The 13665-nt window shown below is 42.4% G+C and overlaps 1 protein-coding gene across 1 annotated transcript in view; it reads left to right on the forward strand.

Annotated features, from left to right (window-relative positions):
• LOC147708515 (inactive serine protease 54-like) overlaps positions 1 to 13665 on the forward strand; it is a 62727-nt gene that overhangs the window by 17169 nt on the left and 31893 nt on the right. The window lies entirely within an intron of this gene.

Raw genomic sequence — 13665 nt, forward strand, 5'->3', positions numbered from 1 at the left:
CCTGATTATAAAATCCTCCAGAAATTTGCGAATTTTCAGTTGCCACCAAAATCTACATCAGATTCTAATGACCAGGTTTACAGTTTGGAGGGGGCGCTACTCCATCACAAATGTGACCGATATCCCATCTGCCTTATTACAAGTGTCATAAGATATCATTCACTTATAGTATGGTGAACAAGATATTGGCACATTTAAGACAGGGTAAACCATTAGGCAAACTAAATCAGGCCCGCATCCCTTTCTAAAGGGTAGGAATAATTTATGTTCCAACTCTTTAATAAGCAAAAAAAGAAATTGCTCTGTACTGTACTCAAATTCCTCACCACTTTACTTCTCAATGTAAATCTGAAGTCCCTTGTTTATTTATCTTCATTGAAGGCCGCTCAGTTCAGATCTTTATAGTCTACATCTTGGAAGACGAACAGGTTAGTGTGGAATTTGGAATTTGAGACAGAGAGAGAGGTAATAGATGTGAGAGGAATTAGATGCTGTTAGTTTTAACTTTGTACAGGGCATACTGAAAAGTTTGACAAGCAGGTAGAAACAACAGCACTACACTATTAAAAATATAGAATTATTACAACCCCTTAGGATGTCAAGATAAAGCCATCAATAGAACACTTGGGTAAAAGTTCCATGAAGACAACAATTTTGCAAATAAGGGTAAATTATAGGGATTGGTACAAACTTTGTAAGCGTGAATCAAAATTAGATATTAAAAGTAGAGAACAGTACAAACTAACAAATGGGGGTACAGAGAAGATGTTAAACAATCATGTAAAAAAACAGGAAACCTGTCACCTGTTTATATCTGTTAATAGAAAGCAGATCTAGGCCAATACACTGCTTTGCTTGTTAATTATTCAGTTTTGCAGTTTTTCATAATTATAAATTGTGGTATGTTTTTGGCATCACATCTACTGATTGATGTAAACAGTTTTTAGCCTTCTATTTGGTCTATCTGCAGTTACCCTAAATTTGTTTTGTAAATGGAGTTTTCTTTTCAATGTATTACAAGAACTGTACCTCCATTCACTCTCAAATTGTTGCTGCTTTGATGTCTTATAGATTTCCTTTGTGGCACTCTCATAGGATCCATGACATTGGCGGAGGTGTTGGTGTTCTCTTCCAACGCCATTAGATTTATTGCATCACTACTACCAGTCCTCTGGCTGTAAACTACTTTGATCACCATTTTTTTTAGCCTATACTTTCCAACCAAGCCTTAAAACTAAAAAAGATAATTCCATCTAGTTATCAATGGGAACTCTTCAAATCCTTTTCACTCGTTTCCTATAAACTGCAATTCAGCTTCTCCAGCTCGTGATACTTCTCTGTTCTCAAAACTGTCATGAATATTTTTAATTTTATTTTGTTTCCAAGACTGTGTGTGTGTGCTTTTTCCTCTTGCTATACATCATCTTCTAATATTTATAAACATCCAAACAGTTCCATTTAGAAACAATGTTTGGAATCGGTTGAACTACTTACAACTTAGTCCCCTTATCACTGAATTTTGTCCGGACTCTCACTCTGAAATTAAAAAATGTAATTTATACGGCTAACTCTACTGGTTTGCATTAAGATGCCTTCACAGCTACTCAATTCTACTCATTCCCTATGCCTACTCTATCATGCTATAATTTTCCATCTATCTTTACCCTGTTACTTTTTCTCTTTCTTTGTAACTATAGGAAAGTGCCCCTTTTTGCATGGTTGCCTCCACTTTTTGCCTAATGTTGATGTATTTTGACTAAGTGTGCCCTGGGTTCCTGCCAACCAGGTACCCAGGGCCTCGATTCCTTCCCTAAACTTGTACTGTTGCAAAACCCAATTGGCAACTCTCTTTCCACATGTAAGTCCCTTATAAAAGGTACCATAGGTGCCAAGGGCACTGTGACCAGGGAAGCCATTTAAGGGCTGCAGTACTTATTGTGCCTACCTTAGGGTACACTGCCATTGCAGGCTGCCTGTATTGGTACAGAACAAAGTGAAAAGAAGACAGGACACACATCCCTGTGTGCTGTGCCTACAGTCCACTGCCCTGGCATAGGTAAGCCACCCCTCTAGCTGGGTGCACTATACCAGCAGTGATGGCACAGGTGCATGAGCCCTGTACCCCTACAGTGTCTAAGTCAATTCTTACACATTATAAGTGCAGTAGTGCTATAAAGAGTAAAGTTTGTCATTACAAAGACCACAGCACCATAATGGCCCTATTGAACACAGGGAAGTTTGGTACCGAACCTCTCAGCACATTAAACCCACACTGATGCCAGTATGAGATTTAATGAAAAATGCACCCAGAGGACATCTTAGAGGTGCCCTCTGAAAAATGACATAACTCTATTGTCCTAGCTCAGTAGCTGAATGCCAGCTGCCACCACCATTCATGTTTCTGGACCCCTGGTTTGAGAGCCTGCTGCTCTCAGGGTCCTGAAACAAAGCACATCCTGGAACGAGGTGCCAAGCCTCCTCCCCCAGGATGGGCAGGGTCCACGAAGGGAAAGATTCAAGGGGTTGCCGCCTTTGATAGCTACCCCAGCCATTTTCAGCTCCTAGCAACTGGGTCCCACCGGTTCTGACTCTGGCAGGAAAATTGTCGGGAAAACCAAAGTTAGGAGGAGCGGTGTGCCTTCCTTTGCCAACCCCACCCCTCAGAAGCCCAACTCTCAGTCCCTGCCATCTTGCATATGGGCGGACCTAGCCAACCAGAGTAAGGCTTATGCCCCCTCCTATTGGAAGTGGCATAATAGGGGGTGTATCCTCCCCAAGGAGGAGACCCATTGGACTCGACCTGTACCTACCTGTAACAACCCTAAATTTAGTATTTAGGGGCAACCCTGAACCTAGCCTTCTCAGACCAGGGCTGACAGGAAGAAGCAAGAAGAAAAAGGACCCAAAAGAGCCACGCTGAAACAAGCAGAGCGGGACACCCACGGATTTGGCCCCAGCCCTACCAACCTGTCCCAATCTCAGACTCCTCTAAAAGAACCTCGGTGTGTCCTGCAACAAGCAGCCTGCAAAAGCCCGGAGGACTTGCACTGCCTTCGCAATTAAACAGACTCTGTCTCCCGTGAGCACCTGACTTGCTCAAAACCAACCGAATCTGACTCAGGCTGATTCTGTGAGCCTCCAACGCTGTGTTCCAGGCACCCTGAGCCCGAGCCCTAGTGACCCAGTATCCTCAGGTGGTCCAGCTAACTCACCAACTGTTGCTACAAAGGTGTCGGAATCTATTGGAGTCACTAACATTATGGATCCATTCTGAAATTGATTGGAGACTTACAGCAAACCACTAGCCTACCGTTGCCCCGCCTCTAAGACAAGAAAATATAGAGACATTATTACAGACTCTATCAGAGGAAATAACAACCAGATTTGCAATGTCAGAAGCGAACCAAGTAAAAATTTGTGATGCTTGTTAGAGTCTGGAAAAAAAGCTTACATATTTGACTGACAGAATCAAACATCTGGAGACGTCTTCAGAAGATTTAAGATATAAGAAGGGAAGTTACGGTTAATCGTACAGAGATCCAACACTGTAAAGATATTGAAAAAGCCCTCCAAGAAAAAATTTAAACACTTGAGAATGACTCAAGATGTAACAATCTAAGACTCTTGAATGTCCCAGAGGGGAAAGAGGGGGAGGACTTGAAAAGGTTTGTTGTAAATCTGATTCAGGAAATATTTCCAGATGCTGGAGAATTAGATCCACTCTATGATATTCAAAGAATTCATAGAGACCCATTTAGGCGAAACCCTAATAGAGGCAAACCCAGGAAATTTCTAATTAACTTTAATAAAAAATAAAAAAGTTCTCTCAGCTGCATTGAAAGCTGGGTCGCATACTAAAGATGGATGGACATTCCATATCCGCTTGGATTTGTCAAAGGAAACCCAGACGCGCCGGTGGGAATTGGGCCAATACATACCAGGGTTCAAATCTCTAGGAGCTACTGCGCAAATTAAGTTTCCTACCACTTTAAAAATAATGTGGAATAACATAATGTATTTAATTCAACGAGTACAACTACACAAGCCACCACTGGCGCTCCATGCTGTGACCTGGGGGACAGACCCTAAGCAGGGCCTGCTTTTCAGTTAGATAACAAAATGTATCACATTAGAGATCCAGAGGAAGTGGAAAACCTCATTAAGCAGATAAAATCCTAGAAATACTCACAATAGGTTAAGACCGCATTCACACATAAGCACATAATACAAAAAAATGTGAAAAGGGGCTGAAGAGAGGAAGGCTGCTGGGCAGACTTTATGCCTGTTTTTGTTAAAGGAAGGGTTCCCCAGGGAGGGTGGGCGAGGCTTTATAAAAATGGAGTTAAAACACATTGTACATATTATGTAATTTTCACACAGATTTGGGAGCATCGGGAAAAAGAAAAAAAAAGAAAAAGTCCTCATAAGCAAAAATCTTTTAAGAAAATAGAAATTGGTATTAAAATATGGTCAACACGGACAATGAACATACTTTGAGAATATTTAGTTGGAACATAAATGGGTTTAGAGTAGCAGATAGAAGAAGACGAATTCTACAATTTTGGAAACAATCTAAGGCTGATATCATAGTACTGCAAGAAACGCATCTACAACAAAAAGAATGTGAGCCAATACTTAAAGGTCATAAGTGGTTACGGATGTACGTTGTTACAACGCATGCTTTTACTACGCATGCTGTAACAACGCAAGTTTTAAAACGCATTCCATTACAACGCATTCCACTGGGGGTGCGGGATAGTGAATATTTTAATTTACTATTCCAACACCAGTCCCCGTGGACACTAGGGAAGGTGTTGGATAGTAAATTAAAACTATTCCCTATCCTAGAGCGCCCCCCAGTGTAATGCGTTGTAATGGTTTTCATTTTAAAGTCTGCGTTATAATAGCACTGCGTGCTAAAAGTTGCGTTATAAAGGTTGTTCCCCGTGGTTACACCAACTAGCATTTACCAACTGGAATTGTAATATTAAAGGAGTTGCTAATCTGTTTAAAAACTCCGCTCACGCAAAAATAATTAAAGTAATTTCAGACCCTAAAGGAAGATGGGTTATTGCAACTGTGAGGATTTATAGCCAGACTTACTCTATGTTAAGCTACTATGGCCCGAATGTAGATGACTCATCACCACTGCATGACCTATTCCATCAAATATTAAATGATGATTATCCTATTATAATGGCAGGGGATTTTAATGCTCTAATGGATCCTGTACTAGATAAATCCACCACTAGACCAACAGTTAATACTCCTAAAATGCGAGCTGCTACACAGAACATCATGAAGAATTTAGGAATAATAGACCCCTGGAGGATGAGAGCTGGAAGAAAGAAAGAATTCACCCATCATAATAAAAAATACGGTCATGCTTCCCGCATAGACTATTACCTTATTGAGTCAAGATTAGGTAGTAAAGTTAAAACAGTTTTCCACCATCCTGCTCACTTATCAGATCATTCAGCAGTCAGTTTAGAGATAGTTATAGAATAAAAGGGGCCTGAAATTATATGGACAATGGATAGGTCTTTAATAGGAGAACAGAAAATTCAGGATAAACTGAAACAAGAAACGCTAGACTACTAAATACGGGATCCACTACATTACGGGTCATTTGGGATGCACACAAATCCTATACTAGAGAGAAATAATTAGTTATGCTACACATAGAAAAAAGGAAAATTACAAATAAATAGTAAGAATAGAGAAGAAAATAATCTCCCGGCAAAAATATCTCATTGTAGCACAAGATTCTGCAGTGTCGAATGAGCTCCAGTCACAAATTATTGAGGGGAAGAAAGAACTTGAGGAGCATCTGGAAGGCATAGTTAAAAAAAGTGGTTTGCCAGCAAGTTGGCATACTATGAGTACAACGAGGGATGTGGGAGGTTATTGGCATGGAAAACCAGAATTGACCTAGGTAGGAATTCAATAAAGGAGATAACCTTGGAGGGCTCAGGTGTAAGCTGTTCAGATGATATTGATATTGGGGTCGCTTTCACCAATGTTTTTCAAGATTCATATAAGGAAGAGATCTCAGTATCTAACGAACAGCTGATTGCTTGGTTTCTAAGCGACCCTCTCCCAAAATTGTTACCAGATAAGGAATTTCTAATTATTAACCCTATCACATCTGAAGGAGTATCTTTCGCAATAAAACATCCAAAGAATGGGGAAGCTCCAAGACCCGATGGGATTCCCAGTGAACTATATAGGGTTTTAGCGGAGGTAATGACTCAGTCATTAACTTTGTTATTTAACTCTATCTACATAAATAAAGAACATATACCAGAATCCTGGAATGCAGCCACAATAACCCTTATACCAAAACCTAATAACAATCCTAAAAATGGTGAGTCTTATCGCCTTATATCTTTACTCAACAATGATTATAAAATATTTACAAGTATATTGGCAAAAAGGTTGGAAAAAATATTGGGAGATCTAATAGGACTGTCACAAAAAGGGTTTATGAAAAACAGACAGCTGATTGACCTTACACGCAATCTCGTCTGCGCTATAGATCTGGCCACAGATAAAACCTCCCCTTAGCCATTCTGAAGGTCGATGCTGCCAAGGCATTTGACAGGGTCAGCTTGCCCTTTCTTCATGCTGTCTTATCACACAATGGGTTGGAGAGCAACTTCATTAACGCTATAAAAAACATCTGTACGTGCCCCTTTGCAAGAATCCTAATTAATGGCGCTCTTACTCAACAATTGAAAATAGGCAATGGTGCGCGGCAGGGTTGTTCCTTACCCCCTCTGTTGTTTACCCTTTATATAGAGCCTTTAGCAAGCAGTATTAGGAAGGAACCGTTAATTCAGCTATTTCAACATCAAGGCTGGGTTAAAAAAGAGGCTCTCTACGCTGATGATTTAATAATATACAAGCAAAATCCCACAGAAACGTTTCCAATTATAATGGGCCTATTAAAAGATTTTGGCAAGATTGCTGGATATCAGGTAAATGAATGAAAAACAGAGATAATGACCTGGAATACCCACTTTGATTTTATTCTGAGGAAAAATGTGAAAACAGAAATAGGGTATCTAGGACTTCAGGTATTTAAATCCCTGGAGGAAATGACACAGAATTTTTTTTAAACTAATGAAAGAAACTAAAAAGCAGCTGCACACCTGGTCTACCCTGCCATTATCGACTATTGGCAGGGTGAAGCTGATAAAAAGTATGATCTTGCCAAAGTTTACATTTGTATTTAACGCTCTGTTGTTATATTTTGAGTTACAATGGTTCAAGAAATGACAAGGTGACCTGACAAGCTCCATATGGGCTAATAAAAATCCAAGAATTGCCTGGAAAAAACTTCATAAAAAAAAGATAGACGGGGGCTTGCTGTACCTGACTTTCTGCTATACTGCTGGGCTTTTCAGCTACAAAACATCAGATCACTTTTAACTAAACGCGTCCAGTTAATTCGACCTTGTTTAGAAGCATTAACTAGTAACCTGGAAGAACAAGGTAACCACTTCTTGTTTAAATACGGGCATGCCACATTTTCTTTTTTATTCGCCTAAAGGTGCGGAACATGCAGACTCTGGATTCAGGTTAGGAGAATATTCAAATGACCTTATTATAGCCAAATAGTTCCCATCTGGAAATCCCCTGGGACTCCTATTTGTTTACATGACTCCTTATCCATCCCACTAATGGATGTCAGGATTGAAAAATGGGGCCAATTAATGGACGAACAGAGGCAAATTTCATAAGACTATCTATCACAAAAGACGAATACCTCATTATCAAAATCCAAATACTTGCAATTAACAAACTGGGCCCAAAGCCAACCATCAGTAGGAACCTCAAATGAGTGGGAAACAGCTCTACACAACAATCCTATACAGAAAAAGGAAACTGTTAAATGGTATTGGATGTTAGTCCAAGAAGACGACTCCAATATGATCCCACTGGAGGAAAAATGGAAAGAGGCCCTTCCTGACGTCGATCTAACAACCCTGTGACAAGTATCTATGAACACACTTTGCTCATTTGCTAAATATGCACCTTTAAGGAAAAATCACGTTTTCACTCTGCATAGGGTCTATTGGTCCCCAAAGAAGTTATCCAGATTAGGAGGAGAAATAAAATGCTGTCCGAAATGTGGGTTGCCAAAGGCAGGTGATGTGCACATGTTCTGGCAATGCCCCAGCGTGAACGCTTTTTGGCTAGAAGTGGGTAAGATACTGACGGAAATACTTAAAATTAACATAGAGGTAAACCTATCTTTGATTATTTTGGGGATTTTAGATAAACATACGTTTAATGAGAAAAAGAAGAAAGCTCTTGAACATCTGTTATTAATTCTAATTGTTACTGCTCATAGAGAAATTTGTGTTCATTGGATTTCCAGCAGCCCACCGTCTTGCGCAGCTTGGCTAAACACTGCCAGATCATATGGGAGACTAGACTGCATAAATGCTTCTATGAAGAGGGTCAGTATATGGGAATCACTTTCTAGTTATGCTTTAAACTCAAATAGTTAATAAAGGATTAAAACGATCCAAGGATTAAGACATTCAAATCCTATGGGAGGTTTGAAGGGGACCCCTCATTACCTAAAAAAAAAAGGTTTATAGTTGGTGTATCATGGCAAGAGAACATCCGGCAGGATTCATGTGTGTACTGTGTTCTCTAAACCTAACATGCACTGTAACAAACACCTTTGGATTGTCGCATAGGAGGACCAAAAAACCAACCAAAAAACAAGCAGCCTGCAAAAGCCTGGAGGACTTGCACTGCCTTTACAACTAAACAGACGCTGTCTCCCGTGGGCACCCGACTTGCTCAAAACTAACTGACTCTGACTCTGGCTGATTCTGTGAGTCTCCAACGCTGTGTTCCCGGCACTCTGAGCACGAGCCCGAGTGACCCAATATCCTCTGGTGGTCCAGCGGGCAATCCTAGCCTGGATCCCAGTGTCCCCTGAACCTCTACAAGCCCCTAAGCCAAATCTGCAGCCAACAACTGGAGGGTTCCCTCAACTGCATTATCTCCTTTTTCCTTCCCGCAGGAAATGCACCAGCCCAGTACCTAGAGATACCTGGCTGTGTAAGAAAAGTAGCTGAAAAGTAATTCTGACTACTTGGAAATACAAAGTAGTTATTCTGTAACTCGATTCACTGCATTCAAACTGTATTTAACCTGCATATGCTTGCAAAGTATTTTTATACTTACCTGTACCAGACCTGGCTTGGTTCTAGAAAATAACCGAACCTTAACAATATTTTTATACAAAACAAATTGGTCAAAGTTCAGTCTTGAGTGTGTGTACTCATTTCTCGCTTGAGTGTATACCATAAATGCTTAGCACTTCCCTCTGATAACGCCTTACTGCTTGCCCCCACTATCACAAATAGAGAATAAGGTACTATCAACTTTAACCTCTGCTTACCTGTGGGGAGCCACTGGACTCTGTGCACACTGTACCTCACTTTTGTATAGTATATATAGAGCCAGCTTCCTACATTGGTGGATCAGCGGTGGGATATAGAAGTTTGCATTTGTTAGACTGACTTGGTCAACCCCTGATCACAAGACAGAACTCCTAAATTGTCTTTAGAAATTCAGATTTTTACTGATTGAAAATTGTTTCCAGATTACTAAAAGTCTCCTTAGGGCCCTGGTTAAGTACCTTTTACAATTTCAGAAGAATAAAAACCCACTATAGTTAGGGGTAAGAGGGGAGAATCTTTTTTTTCGAATATCTCCTAACAAGAACCCAACTGTTAGCGAAAACATAGCCAATGACATAGAAAGTGTGGTTGAGGAGCTCGACCTCACCCCTCATCTCCATTTAGCATTTAATTAGTTAAGATCTCTATGTGAACTCAAAAAAATTACCATGGGGTCCCATCCCTCCACAAAAAACCTCTGAACAAGGTGAAGACCTCTCTCATGGGGAAGATGATGGAGTAGATAAGGATACCTTCCAACCCCCCCTTACGTCCTAGGAAGAACAGGGTTCCTGTGCCCCTGACTCCAAGTATACACCACACAGCGTCTGGCTCCTACACAGGTGGCCCAGGTGCTTCTCAGTCCACTGAGGAAAATCTCAATGAGGAGATCAACCTCTTAGTGAGGTTAACCAAAAGATTAGATATTAAGAGCAGAATCCTGGCTCTGGAAAAAAAGAAAGAGAAAAGAAGGGCTTATCTCCCATAAACGGTGGCAGCAACTTAATAAATAGGGACAGAGAGCAATCTTATAATCCCAAAATCTGCAAACGGATCGTTTCCAAGTTTGAGGAAGGTGATGACATCACCAAATGGTTCACAGCTTTTGAGAGGGCTTGTGAAATGAGGAAAGTGAGGAAGTTACACTGAGGGGACTCCTGTGGGAACTGTGCATTGGTAACTGCAGGGACTGACTCCTGATCCTTACATGGGCAGATGATAGGTCTTCCAACCTCATGAAGAACACTCTGATTGAGGGTGGTGGACTCACATCTGAGGAATATAGAATTAGATTCAGGGGGCTCACAAAACCCAAAACCAATCCTGGATTGATTTAATTGACTACTCAGTTAAAACACTAGATGGATAGTTGACTGGAAACAGTGTGCATAATTTCAATGGACTTTACAATATTTTCATGAAAGGAAATATTTTGAGTAATTGTCCGAATGAAAAGTGATGTCAACAGCTGGTAGACCTAGGTCTAATTTCTTTCCAAGATTTGAGAAAGAAGGAAGACCACTGGGTCAAGACCAAGGTAAACAAAACAACCATTGGGGGTGACCAAAAGGTAGGGGTTACAAAAGTTCCCCTGGGGAAAGGGGGTGAGAAACCCGAAGACAAAAATACAGAGTCTTCTCAAAGGCCCCAAAACCCTGTTCGGGGGGGGGGGGGGGGGGTTGGTTCTCAAAACTCTTCCCAGTCCAATGGTAGGTACAAAGGGAAGAACTTTGATCTTCAGAAGGCCTGGTGTTTCAACTGTAAGAAGTCTGGACACTTAACTGGCGATGCTACTTTTCCTAGCTAGAAGCCCTTTAGTCCTCCTCCAGTTAGTACTGGTGTAGCTAACCTCCAGATGGACAGTGTGCCTAGAATAAATTTGGGTTCACACTGAAGCAGTTCTAGTCACTGAGGGTGAAGTTGAGTTTGACACTTTAGCTGTGTGGCCACTCAACTTAAAGACGAATTTACAATACCCCTAGATAAATGGGATTAGAATAGAAGCCCGGTGGGATACAGGTACCAGTGTCACTATGGTGAGAGACACACTGGTTTCCCCAGAGCAATACCTGATTAGAAAATCTTATCCAGTCATCAACGCTAACAGTGTTACTAAAAACAATGCCATGGCTATAGAGAGACTTTAGACTGGGGAGCGAGGTTGCTGGCCTGAAACAGGCAGTGGTCTCTCTAAAGCTTCTAGCTGCCTCTCTGCTTGGAAATGACCTGGTAACCTCAGCATGGGCTGAGGTAGAATTGAAAACCCTGCAGCAATGCTGGATATCCCTGAATTTGTTCGTCAAAACTAGAGCACAGAGCTGAGAGCATGGTGAAAAAGAAGTGTTGGAGTCTGAAAGAATGGCCCAACCCACCAAGAGAAATGGTAAGAAGACTGGGAAACCAACTTCTGAGCAGCAAAAGACTCAGGACTAGCCCTGGGCGTAGTGGGGCTTCGCGGAGCTACGTGAAGTGGGCGAGAAACTACGCCCACCTCCGCACTCCGCGTAGCCCCACTACGCACCGCAGGCCTCCCTCCCTCCCTAAATCCTTTAATTTAAACGTTAGTAATAATTAAAAGGCACTTACCTTGCGCGCCGCTGCCCGCCGCGTCTCCGGGTCTCCCTTTCTTCATCTGCGCCGTCTTGGGTACTAATGCGCATGCGCGGGCGGCCGCGCAAGTGCATTTCTCGTGAGAAATGCGCATGCGCGGGCGGCCGCGCATGCGCATTTCTCACAAGAAATGCACATGCGCGGCCGCCCGCGCATGCGCATTAGTACCCAAGACGGCGCAGATGAAGAAAGGGAGACCCGGAGATGCGGCGGGCAGCGGCGCGCAAGGTAAGTGCCTTTTAATTATTACTAACGTTTAAATTAAAGGATTTAGGGAGGGCGGGAGGGAGGCGGGTGGCGGCCAGCTACGCTCCGTCTGCGGAGCGTGCCTAGTGCCGAATTCTACGCCTGCTACGCAAAATGCGTAGAAGCCGGCACTACGCACACTCCGTGCACGGAGCGTAGCTGCTCGCCCACCCTTACTCAGGACCCCTCTCCTCTGGGAGAAGACTTGGATCCCCCAGAGGGAACTGAGCCCATGGAACTTCACCCTTTCCAGGTTGAGCTCTTAGGCCCAGGGAACATCTGTGCCTTGGGTAGCAGACCTGTCCAACTCTTTTAAAGCCAGAAGCAGCACACTGTTGTACAGGAAAAGGGAGATGTAATTGGTACCCACCGAGCCATTGGGAGAAGGGACTCTTGAATACTGAGGCCAGAGATCCTAACCCTGGTGCCACTAGGAGAGTGGTAGTGCCTCAAATGTACAGAGAGTTTGTACTCACTTTTGGCGCATGACATCCCCTAGCTGGGCATCTTGGCCAGGCTGAGACTTGTGAAAGGCTATTTAGCCACTTTTACTGCCCCCAGATGTCCCAGAAGGTAAAGTAGTTTGTCAGTTCATGAGTCACCTGTCAAGCCAGTGGCAAAACAGGTGGATACCCAAAGGCCCCCTAAATTCCACTACCAGTGGTTGGGGTTCCCTTTGAAAAGGTAGGTGTGGACATAGTGGGTCCAATTAATCTCCCACAGCATCAGGTTACACATTTATACTGGTGGTAGTGGATCATGCCACCAGGTAACCTAAGGCAATCAATCCCCCTTAAGACTACTATAACTCCTACAGTAGTCAAGGCCCTCATTGGTGTCTTTACCACGGTACGGTTTCCTAAGGATTTTGTGTCAGTCTGAGGGTCAAACTTCATGTCTGCATACCTCAAACATGTAGAAAGAGTATGGAGTTCAGTGATTACACTCTATCGCCCACAAACCTGTTGTCTTGTTGAAGGGTTCAACAAGACATTGAAGGGTATGATCATGGGGCACCCTGACAAACTCAAAAGGCGATGGGATGTCCTCTTGCCTTGCTTGCTTTTCGCCTACAGAGACGTGACTCAGAAGGGAGTAGGGTTTTACCCCTTAGCACATCTGTTTTGCCATCCTTTTAGAGGACCATTCTGGCTTGTTAAATAGGGTTAGGAGAAGCCTCTCATAGAACCCAAACAAGATATTGTGGACTATGCACTAGGCCTAACGTCCAAAATGGCAGAGTACATTGAAAAACCTTCCAAAAACCTTTAGTCCAGCCAGGAGCTCCAGAAGCACTGGTATGACCAAAAAGCCGTACTTGTGAATTCCAACCAGGGCAAAAGGTGAATCAATAAGTGATGTCATTTGAGATGTCATCAGTGATGTCACTGACCAAATCATGAGTGATGTAATATGTGATGTCATCAGCAGTACATTTCTGGTGCGCAAGTATAGTTAGTTCAATTAACTATAACAGCCACATTTTTCTGGTTTTGAGCATGTGAAATGTCCAACTAACTATACGGTCCCTTAAACCTGTGGTTTCTTCAGTGAATTTCAAAGGTTTTTTTTTAATGCTCATTTCTAACCATAACGTTCC

This window comes from Lissotriton vulgaris, chromosome 6, assembly GCF_964263255.1.
Source record: "Lissotriton vulgaris chromosome 6, aLisVul1.2, whole genome shotgun sequence".
In the NCBI taxonomy this organism is placed as follows: Eukaryota; Metazoa; Chordata; class Amphibia; order Caudata; family Salamandridae; genus Lissotriton; species Lissotriton vulgaris.